The sequence below is a fragment of the Vombatus ursinus genome, unplaced genomic scaffold (genome assembly GCF_900497805.2).
Source record: "Vombatus ursinus unplaced genomic scaffold, bare-nosed wombat genome assembly UNPS02000580.1, whole genome shotgun sequence".
Taxonomy (NCBI): Eukaryota; Metazoa; Chordata; class Mammalia; order Diprotodontia; family Vombatidae; genus Vombatus; species Vombatus ursinus.
Window position 1 is genome coordinate 29,952,033 of NW_020940358.1, and position 11,350 is coordinate 29,963,382.

General features: G+C 41.1%; 1 long non-coding RNA gene across 1 annotated transcript in view; it reads right to left on the bottom strand.

Moving 5' to 3' along the window:
- Positions 1-6,427, bottom strand: part of LOC114033086 — a 9,475-nt gene extending 3,048 nt beyond the window's left edge. Inside the window, exons 1-2 of the long non-coding RNA XR_003567919.1 lie at positions 6,387-6,427; positions 3,805-3,863 (exon numbers count right to left, since the gene is read on the bottom strand). This is a non-coding gene — a long non-coding RNA (uncharacterized LOC114033086). The remainder of the gene's footprint in view (positions 1-3,804; positions 3,864-6,386) is intronic.
- Positions 6,428-11,350: the final 4,923 nt, after the last annotated feature.

Below are 11,350 nucleotides of genomic sequence, written 5' to 3' on the forward strand. Positions count from 1 at the left end.
ACACACACACACACACACACACACACACACACACACACACACACACATTTTAATTCACAAGTTTCCCTCAGTTTATGTGTCACAATCTCAATTTCCTCTTTCTTCCTCAGTGTAGCCTCTGAAAATATTCACTCATTTCATTTAATGTGGGCTAAAATTAGATTTAATACAGTGAACACAGAAGTAAAGCATGAGGGCATCAATGAGCCACTCACCCTGTGGAAGCTCCTGATTTTTAAATCCCCCCCCAAATATTCTCACAATAGGGCAGATGTTATTTTTCCAAAATATTCTCAGTTTCTACAAGGGCAACAAGAGAGGGTCAGCTGGGGTGTGGCAAGGCAATTTTCTCTTTCCCTCTCCCTTGACTTTGAAACTGAATTCAACTCCTAACCAGCTGCCAGGTGAATCCTCGGCTTGGCTTGCTGTCCTGGCAGGCTGTTTAATTCTTTAGCAGGCTGGCCTGAGGAAACCCTAGCATGGTCACCTGGTACTGTCCTCACATGGTCAACTTCCTCCTCTCTGTCTCCTCAGAAGTGTGGCTGACAAAGTCAGGAGCTAAGGGCTGGACCCATATTCCCTCTGGGACTGCCTATGTGGTCAGATGCCTGAATTTTCTCCTGGTATCACAGTCTTGCCCAAGCACTAAGTCAGAGAGGATGAGGAGATGCCAGAAGAATGTGTCCAAAGCAAATACCACAAAACACTGAGTTTTTTCTAAAAAATCCTAGGAGGGAAAGCAACGAGTGTGATCTCTTGACAGTTGCCCTTAAGAGTTGTCTCTGCTGGAGTATTTAGCTCCATATTTCTGTCTCTTTGGTGCCAAAAATCCTGAAAAATGCAGGGAAAACATCCAGCCACTGATTTGGTGGGGCCTTTCCTAGCCAGTTTTACAGTTGTGTTTGGAGTTGACAATATTGTGTGATGAATCTTGGGTAGCACTGTGATTTCAGGGATACAGCATGTACGTGGAAAAGATGCTGGATTTGGAGTCATAGGCCTTGGGTTCAAATGTTACATCTGCCGTTTACTAAGTGTGACCTTGGGCAAGTCAATTTCTCTACCTATAAAAATGAGGGACTGGAATGATATTATAAAGAGAAAACTTTGAAAGATCATCTGGGTTGCCCAGTGATAATGCTGGGCCTGGAGTCAGAAAGACCTGAGTTCAAATTTCAGACACTTACTAGTTGTGTGCCCCTGGATGAGTCACTTAGATTTCTGTTTGCCTCAGTTTTCTCATCTGTAAAATGGAGATAATAATAGCATCTACCTCCCAGGGTTGTTGTGAGGATCAAATGTGATAATACTTGTAAAGCGCTTAGCACATAGTAAAGCACAGTGCCTGGCACACAGGAGGTGCTATACACATGTTAACTATTATTATTATTATTATTATCTTTCTTTGTCTATGATCAAATAATTGCCCTGTGAATTTTTTCTACTTGTTGCTTGTTTTAGACAATTTTGTGAAACTGTCTTTGACTACTTGCTGGAATATATTGCTTAGGTCCCTTTGGTTTTCTAGGGATTCTGGGATGTCAGTAATCCTGAGACTGTGGTATCATTTTCTAAAATTGTTTATCTAGTTGGCCTGCATTGCTTGCAATTCTGTTTTCTGTGGTAGTAACTTTGAGTCTACTAGTGATTTTAGGTTTTCTAGAACATTCCCCATATCATCATTTTCTTCATTTTTGCTTCTCTGGCTTCTTCTGAGATAAAATAAAAAACATTTTTACAAGCTCATCTTTTCTTTGGTTTTTGTGATTTTTCTTATCAATGTTAATTCCTGCTTTATTTCTTTAAATGTTTCATTTATTCATTTGAGCATATCTCCCTTTTTCCATCAGTGTTACTCTGAATACTTCAGCTGTTTCATTTGCTCTATAGCACTTTTTTTCCAAAATTGCATCAGCACTTTGCTTTATTCCGTTTCTGTCTCAGCTGATTTCTGTTTGTATGTTTGTTGGTTTGGTTTTTTAGCTAATTCTTCTCTGTCATCTTTTTAGGTGTTTTTTTTTCTTTAGGGGCAAGAACATGGATTGCTTCAAATTACTTCAAACCACCAATTGACCCCCTTGCCTGGAAATTGAATGCCTGCCTTTAACCATATTCCCTGGGCCTGCTAGGCGCTCATTGCCTACCTCACCCTGGCCTACTGAACTCATCCTTGCTTCTCCTTGGCCAGCTGAATAGACTTGTCCTGCCATGCTGCGCTTCTGCCCCCAATCAGACCCAATGAGTGAAGTTTCCCCATTCCCCTAGCTTAGGCTGCAGAGTAATCTTTTCTTTCCTCATAGCCACCAGCCTTGTCCTCCTCTTGCTGAACTCTCCTGGCCTCCCTCAGGCCTCCTGAATTCTGCCCCTGCCTACCCCGCCTCCCCTACCTCCCCCATTCCCACTTCTCCAATCCTCACCACCTCTGGCCTTGAGTGTGACTTCTGTAATCAATTACCCAAGACCTTCCCTAGAGAAGTGAAGATCACAGGATGTCCCAAGGCTTATCCTGATGTGCATGAATGATGGTATTTCTAGGCTGTGACTGTGGTGAAATAGTTTGTATCCCAACTTTATCCAAGATAAAACAGTTTTATTTTTGGTGCAAACTAGTGTTCCCCAACTAGACTTTACTGTACCAGAAGGGGGAGGAAAACACTATGTGCTAACAACGTCCTTGGGAGAGTTGTCCGGCCTGTTAAGTTTCATTCAGTTTGCTACATTGTCGCTGGCTGCTGGTTGCTACTCAGTCACACAGAGACAAAAAGATCCAAGAATTCTGGGGACTAAGTTAGGATTCAAACCTGACTCCAAACCCAGCTTCCTTTTTGCTCTGTGCTGCTGCCTAGACATCTCCAGGGAGTTGGTAGATCTTGGTTCCAGTTCTGCTGACTCTCCTGAAAATATTCTGACCAGCGCTCTTAGATAAGTAATTTCTTTCTTCCTTTTAAATGCTTAAAGAATTCTTTCCTTGTTTTTGTAGTTTAATGGTGTTTTGGAAGACATGAATTTTTTGATTTCTCTATGGGAGGAAAGGTGCAGTCCTCTGCATCCTTTCCAGTGGCTTCTTCTTGTCCAAAGTAGGAAATTTTCTCCAATTACATCTTCAGATATTACACTTAGGAAATTTTTTTTTTTTTGGTGGGGGAAGTAGATAACCTCTGGAATCACAATTATTCTAAGGCAGTAGTGTCAAATTCAAATAGAAACAGATTCCTGCTGCCACATGTTGGTGAAGGAGGTTTTATCATATGTCTAAAAGTACTTGGAAAACCATAAATTTAACATGATCTATGTAATGCTGTATTTTTATTGATTTTGTTAAACATTTCTCAATTGCATTTTAATCTGGTTCAGGCCATATTACAGAGTTCTGCTGTTGAGGTAAGTTTGACATCTCTGCTAAGGTGTGATCTTTTGTACATATCTTTTAGGTGTTACTGTACCTGCATTTCCATTGTTGATTGGTGGTTGTTTTTGACATCCTGCCACATTCTAGACCTTTATTTTATTTTCATTATCCACATTAATAAGGCAGATGTAGGGTAGTAGAGATTTGACCTTAAAACCTGGAAAACCTGAGTTCAAGTCTTCCCTCTGACACAGACTGGCTGTGTGACCCTAGACAAGTCTCTTAACCTCTCAGTGATCCTGGCACCTCTCTAAGACTGTAAGTTGCAGAGAATGTGCCAACCCACATTAGTAGAGAGATTTCCTCATCCTGGAGTTCCCCGTATCAAAGAAATCACAGGACCACAGCCCCTATTTTTAGCCTTTACATAGTAAAACCTTATTAAAAATTCTCACCTTGGATTAGGATCCAATGAATTTCATCTGGTACATATGTCCCTCTTGTCCTCAGGGCACTGGAAAGAAACAGGACAGGGTTCTGTTTATAAGAACAGCTCTTGGTACTGAAATGCTGAGTCATGAACTATTGTGACCTTGGTTCCCAAGTAGTTGAACATGCCTGTTTGGAAAGATAACTTGGCAAAGGAAAGGGCTCTGTGTGAGAAAAATCAAGTGGTTCTTAAATGTAGTATAACCTGCCTTTAGTACTTAATATTAATGGTCATAAGATTTAAAACTGTAAAGGACTTTAGTCACCATAAGCAGGCACAGTCAAACAGTCCCTGTTTGAATTTATAGTCTATTTGGGGACAGTACCTGTACTCATATGGCACCCTGTACTTATATATGCACATGTTGCCCCTCCACTCCTACTGCTGGACTGTATCCAAGTTCCTTGAGAAAGGGGCTGTTTTTCACTTTTGCCTTTGAATTTCCCACTGTCCATTACCGTTCCTGGTACTATGACTGAGTGACAGATCACCCCAATACAAAATATATGTAAAATAAATACAAGGAGATAAGAGAGGGGGGCACTAACAAGGAGACCAGGCTCAAAAAAGGCTTTATGGAGAAGGAGTTTTGAAGAAAACAAAGGATTCATAAATAAGGAGTGAGTGCATTCCAGGCATGGGGAAAGAAACTGGAGATGACTGTCCTGTGTAAAGAATAGTGTGATGAATGAAAAGTCTGGGAAACAATTTCTGGGTAACTAATAATCAATTCATTAATTATGGCTAGCAAATAATTAATAAAATGAGATCTGTGGCACTCTAGGAAACCAAAGACAAACCTTCCCTCCAGAGTTTAAATACCCTTGGAAAAACAGGTGTTTGGGAAGGCAGAAATCGACTCTGATTGGTTAGCAATTAATGAGAATGATTATTATAATGAGAAGGGCTGAGGACTTGACTTTGATTATGCCACTCTTGGACAAAGAGACTCACTTCCAACCAGATCGTTCTGCCTCCATCAATTTATGCAAAAGGATCTATCCTTCACCAAACCACTTACATAAATTGAACAATGAGCCAGAATTCACCTAGAATTCTTCCTTTAATCTGAACTAAACTTTCCCAGCTGGGTGGGATCCCACCCAAAACTGAACCCAATCTCATCATGAGTCCAGTGTTTCAGAGGCTACTTTGACTTAGTCATTCAAACGAGGAAATAGGGGGGAAAAACCCTGATTTACGTCCCCCATGTTAATAATTGGTTATTAATAATTATGTCTCAATAGTAAGTCACATGTATAATGGGTACAGTATTGCTTGCCTTCTTAATGAGGGGGAGGGTTTGGAAAAAAGGAACAGTAACAAGGTCATTCTGGCTGGACCTTAGAGTGCCACAAGGGAACTAAATTACAAGGTTGGAAAGGTAGGTTTGGGTTAGGTTGTGAAGAAAGTGAAATGGAGGAGTTTGTTTATATTTGGTTTGAAAGGCATTATTAGACTGCCACTCGAGTTTATTGAGTGGGATTAGATCAGTTTTAGAAAAATCACTTTAGCACTGTGTTAGATTAAGGTAGAAACTTAAGGTCAGGAGACCAATGTTGTTGCAATAGTAGGGGTGAGAAGTGATGAGGGTCTGAACAAAGGTAGAAGCCACGTGGGTAGAGAGAAGAGGACTGGGATAATTTGTGTAGAAATGACAAGATCAGGTCTCTGAGTGGATCTTTGGAGTGAGGGAGAATGAGTGGATGATTAGGCCAAGGCTGCCAGGTCATACAGGTAGTAAGTGGAAAGCAAAGATTTTGACCCAGGGCCTCTGACTCCAAATCCAGTCCCTTTACCCAACATTGCTTGTCTCTGGAAGAAACGGCAATCGTCCAATCTGTGCTAAACTGGGTGGTAGAAAGGAATCTGCAGCGGCCAGAGCCAAACATAAGAATTTTAACTGACATTTATAGAGCTTCCAGTACATGATCTCATTTGAGCCTCCACAATAATCCGGTGAGGTGGGTACCGCGGATATTATTATCCCCGTTTACAGGCGAGGAGACTGAGGCCGGTCAAGGTAATGAAGAGATTTGCCCAGGGCTATATTGTTAGTGTCTTGGATCCTCCACCTTCCCGACTCCTAGTCTAGCCTTTAATCCAATGCACCACAAAGCCTCTCTAACATACACACACACCCTGAATCACAATCAAGGCACTTCTCCAGGCTCCAGGAGTGAGGCTTGAGCCGGCTCTGGCTTTCCAGCAAAGCCAGGAGACCTACCAGCCCCAGCACGCGGCGGCCTCGGCGGGGTGCGACGGCTGGTCCGGGAGGGAGGGGGGTGGGGCGGGCAGGCGTCTGAGGCCCGAGCTCTGGAAGCGAGAAGGCACCATTTTCGGGGTGGGGGGAGGACGGTGCGCGTGGTACGAAGCCGGGGAGCGAGCCGTGGAACCAGGGGTTGGGGCAGCGGTCTGAGAGCAGGAGGTGTGGCCGGCCGGGCCCCTGGGGCTGCCCTCGGATCTCGCCGGCCAGGCCAGAGCTGTGCCCCTGAAAGTAAGGAAGGACGTATGTCTCTTTTGTGTAGTCCTCTTCCCTCTACTCACCTAGGCTTCCCCTCCACTTGGTCTGCTTTCCTTTCCCCTTCTCTTCTGTAATCCCATCCCTACCCCCACTCACCCTCCCAGCTTCCTTGTCTCCCTACCAGTTCCATCCTGCCCTCTGTCTCCCTCCCTCCTTTCCCACTTCCCACCTTCAGCTTCCTTTCCTCCCATCCCCCCAGTTCCCATCCTGCCCCCTCGGTTACCTCCTGTCCCTTCACATCGCGCCCACCCTGTCTCCACCCCTACCTTCCCACCTTTCTCCCTCAGTCTCCTTCCCTCTCTCCTCTCCTTTCTCATCTTACCCCCTCTATCTCCACTCCTCCCTTCCTACCCTCCTCCTCATTTTCCTTCTCTCTTTCCACTCCTGCCTTCAACCTCCTTCCCTTCCTTCCCACTCCTCCACCTCAGTCTTCTAGCTTCCATTCCTTTTCCCTCTTTGCCTCCCTCTCTCTATTCCCATCTTGCCATATCTGCCCCCTTCACTCAATTCTGCCCCTGCATTCTTACCTCTTAAAATGAACTTTTTCAATTTAGGAACGTTTATTAAGCTATTATGTGTAAAATATTGTGCTAGGTGCTGGGGATAAAGACTAAGAAAACTACATCTGTGAAAACAGAGCTACCCTCAAGGGCTTCCACTAATTAGTTTCATTTCCACTTAATTTAGAATCATTTAAAGCTCAGCTCAAATGCTTTTTGACAACCTGGGATCTATGAATTTTAAAAATGAAGTATTTGATAACTGTATTTCAATATAATTGATTTCCTTTGTAATCCCATGTATTTTATACATTTAGAAACATTTTGAGAAGGGATCCATCATCTTCACCCAATGAGCAAAGTGGTCCGTGACATTAATTAAAAGACTAAGAAGTGATACTTTAGACATTTCCCCCATTTGAATTTCATTGTGGACTTAGTTTTGTAACCCTAATGTAATTAGCATCACAAATTTGAACTGGATAGACTTTAGGGTTTATTTAGTCCAATTCCCTCATGTTACAGATGAGAAACAAGTCTAGAGAGGTATGAAGACCAAGATAGAAAAAGATATAATTCCTGACTTCTGGGAGTTTATAGTAATAGGATAACAACAGCAACAACAACAGTAATAATAGCTAATGTTTGTATAGAGCTTTAAGGTTTACCCTCCACAGAGTCCTAGGTTTGGAGCTCAAGCTCTGATAGCTTCTACCATTTTGAAAAGGCTTACAGTATGGTCCCAGTGAATAACCAATGCGATTTCTGTTAGGTTGGCCACTTAATGATTTTTTTTTTTTTTTGGCCACAACAACCCATGAAACAAATGAAAAACTTTAAATGACTTTAAGTTTTGTACTGGCCCTCTTATGCTTCTGCAGTGAAAGGGGCAGAGCTCTCCAAGGCACGTACTTTTTTTAGACTGTCAGCAAAACTTCAGTTTAATTGTTTATACTTTAAGTGTGAGATTCTTTCTTTCTTTCTTTCTTTCTTTCTTTCTTTCTTTCTTTCTTTTTTCGCCTTTTGGTAAGGCAGTTGGGGTTAAGTGACCTGCCCAGGGTCATAAGTGTGAGATTCTTGTCCAATAACCAATAAGGGCACCTATTGCTAAAGTTACTGAATCATAGCAATCTTGATATTCTTCCTATAAATGAAACCAGGAGAAGAAAGTTGCTTTGGAGGACAAAGAAAAATGTTGGGGAAAAAGGTTTGTGATCTGATAATGTGATAATGATATGATATATCTAAAAGATTTTGTTGTGTGGGATATTTGGTTATGACATATCTGAGTACGAATGATAAGGACTTAGAAACAGTTCACCACAAAAATAATGGCTTCTTATATACCAACATTAGCTGCTCAGGAATAAGTGGTAGAGAAATTCTCAGAAGAACTTGAGACTTCCTAAATCAAATCATCATACGCTCTGATACTTGCTGACTTCTTTACAAGGGTGGAGAAAGGTGAAGATGGGGGGAAATATATGGGAACATGGCTCAGACTTAATGCCTCTATTGGGCAGTAGAATGTAGGGCCTGAAGTCAGAAAGACTTATCTTCATTAGTTCAAATCTGGCCTCAAACACTAACTGTGTGACTCTGGGCAAGTCAGTTAACCCTGTTCCTCTTATTTTCCTCAACTGTAAAATTGAGCTGGAGAAGGAAATAGCAAACTGTTGTATCTCTGCCAAGAAAACCTCAAATCAGGTCCCAAAGAATCGGACACAACTGAAAACAACTGAACAACAAAAATGCCTCTATATCATGGATACTTTCTTCAAAAGAATTAGTAGTTGCTGGCCATGGAGAGCAGTAAATAATACCATAAAGAATGAGACTCCATTTTAACAGATAGAAAAGGTTTTATTATTAACATCGGAGTTTAACTGAAGTCAGCTGTCAAAGCAGAGATCAGAATTTATAATAAAAAGAAAGAATAATAATTAGAAAAAGATATGGCATACAATAAAAAACTTAACAGACTTATTTAAGTAAGCTATTGAAAATAAATGGACAACAGAAATAAAATTGGAACCGACTATAATAATTCTATCCAAAAGTTAAACCAATGTAAATTCATTGCCACAACAAGGAGACCAAATGGGCCCAGCAAGTAACTTAGAAAACATTTGTTTTGTTTGCCAAATGGGAAAAAAAAAGATGGCTTCCAAAGACAATACCAAGATAGAAAATAAACTCCTTTTTAAAATCTTAGAAAGATTGATGGACAATCATAAGCAACAAAGCAGAGGGAGGCAGGACAAGGTAAAATCAGTCTAAAGAGAGCCTGGCAAGATATCCAACTAAGCAAAGTCAAGGGCACTCATAGATGAAAGTGGAAAGAGGATTAGAACTAAAAGACAAATGGAAATGATTTGAAAAACAGAACAAAACAAAACATTTCAACAAACCTTTATTAATCAAGGGTAGTGGAACCACCACACTGGGATCCAAATATCACAGTTCCCAAGGTATTGTAGAGGAGGTAGAAATGTCACTAATGAGAACAAAGGCAGGAAAAGCAGCTGGGTTGGACCAAGCATGTAGAAAGATCAACCATAAAATTGTGAAGGCATCGAGGAATGAGGGCATTTAGATATAAAGTATCCAAAGGACAGAAAGATATCAAAAACATGGAGATAATCTCAAACTTTATTAATACTAAAAAAAAAAAAGCAGACCAAGAGATCAATAACTACCACCCTGTATGCCTACTTTCTCATCTATGCAAAATCTTTGTGAAGGTCATCTATACATGAATTGAGGTTGTCTTTAGTGAGTGTATTAATAGAGATTGAAAACTTTCACAAGGAATATTGAATAATAGCCCACATCTTTATCAGCTGACAATAGACCAAAAGACTTAGAGAATAAAATATCATTGGGCTTATTGTTCATTAATTATGAAAAAAACATTTGACTCATTAAAACAATACCACCTTACAGAATCTTTTGCAACAAAATGTCTCTCTTACATCCAGATTGTTAAAGATTTCTTGAAGGATGTAAAAACAGAAATAACTCTGCTTAATGACCTTCTGATGATAATATTAGGAGAAGCATAAGAGAGGGAAAATGTGTGCTTCCCAAAATTATTCACCACCATGATGGAAGAGATCCAGTAGAGAGCCAAGGTTGAGGAGGAGTTCCCTATGGATGGTAAGACCCTTCAGATGCCCCTTTAGTGGATGGCATTTTGTTGCCTGAATCGAGCCCTGAGACATTTTAAAGCTTCCTAGAAGAGTTCTGTGATCACTCAAAGGAATTTGGACTATCTACAGAAAAGACCAAGTTGATGAAGAATGTCTATTGCCCAGATTTCAACATACGTTTCAATGACCAGAGCTTATCCATCAGTACAGGAGAGACAGTACCAGATGGACATATTGGGCCCAGGGTTGAAAAGGGGAGAAAGTTGGGATTACTTTTGGGAAATTGCAAAGTTCTCTTACTGACTCTAAGCTTCCCATGCTCCCTCTTTTTTATACAAATATTTTACCAGTGCTGCTATATGTGAGTGAGACCTGGAATGCCATTGTTTCTGAAGAAGTGAAAATGTGAGCACACCCAAGGCAGTGGAAAAGAAGGATGGTAGATGTGAGGAGACTGACATATAGAAGCAATGAAGAACTCTAAAGAAGAACAGGAGTAAAGCATGTCATTCAGGGGTTATTTAACAGGAAAGGCAGATTGATTGGTCACATGGCAAGGGCAAAGGTTGACAGATAGACAGAGACTTCCACTGGTATCCTTGGAAGAAAGCACTTTGGGTAGATGCCAAATGGTGAACTTTTGGGAGAATATGAATGAGAGTTATATAGGATCTGCACAGACACGACTGGGTTGCAGTCTCTATTTTAGAGAAAATTCCTGAATCAAGGAGATCATAGGTCCATTTGAATACTTGAATGTCTTTAAAGCTTCTAAAATTTCCGGCTTTCCAACTGGCACTGGCATGTTTGGTTCTCAAAGGGTGACTGACTACTTCTCCCATCAGGGTTCTAGGAATAACCTTGAGGGGATAAGGGTATCTAAAACTATCCTTCACAGGGCCCATCTGATGTGTTCCCCAACATCACTTAACTAGGTGTTATCTCCCTAATATCACTTAACCAATTAATATCAATTAGTTTTTACAAAGGGATATGTACTGAGAAGGTAAAAAGGACCTTAGTGCAAAAACACATTTCCCTTCCCTCCCTCCCAAAAAAATCCCAAAACCCTGGAGGTTTTCTCTGTATACCCATTTAGTCATAGGGGAGAGTGTATTCAAATTTAAAGCTGATGCTTTAAAACATAACCCTTCCCTCTCCCCAAGTCTGGGAAGTAGTTCCTGATTTAGTCCTTTTCTCTTTAGAAGGAATTCCCACCATTTGGGTGTGGCATAGCGGATGGATTAATCACTCCCTTGCTAGGCTGGACTCCTCCTCACTGGGTTAAACAAGTTGCTCAACTGTTTTGAGGTCTCTACCAGAGTCCTCACTAGA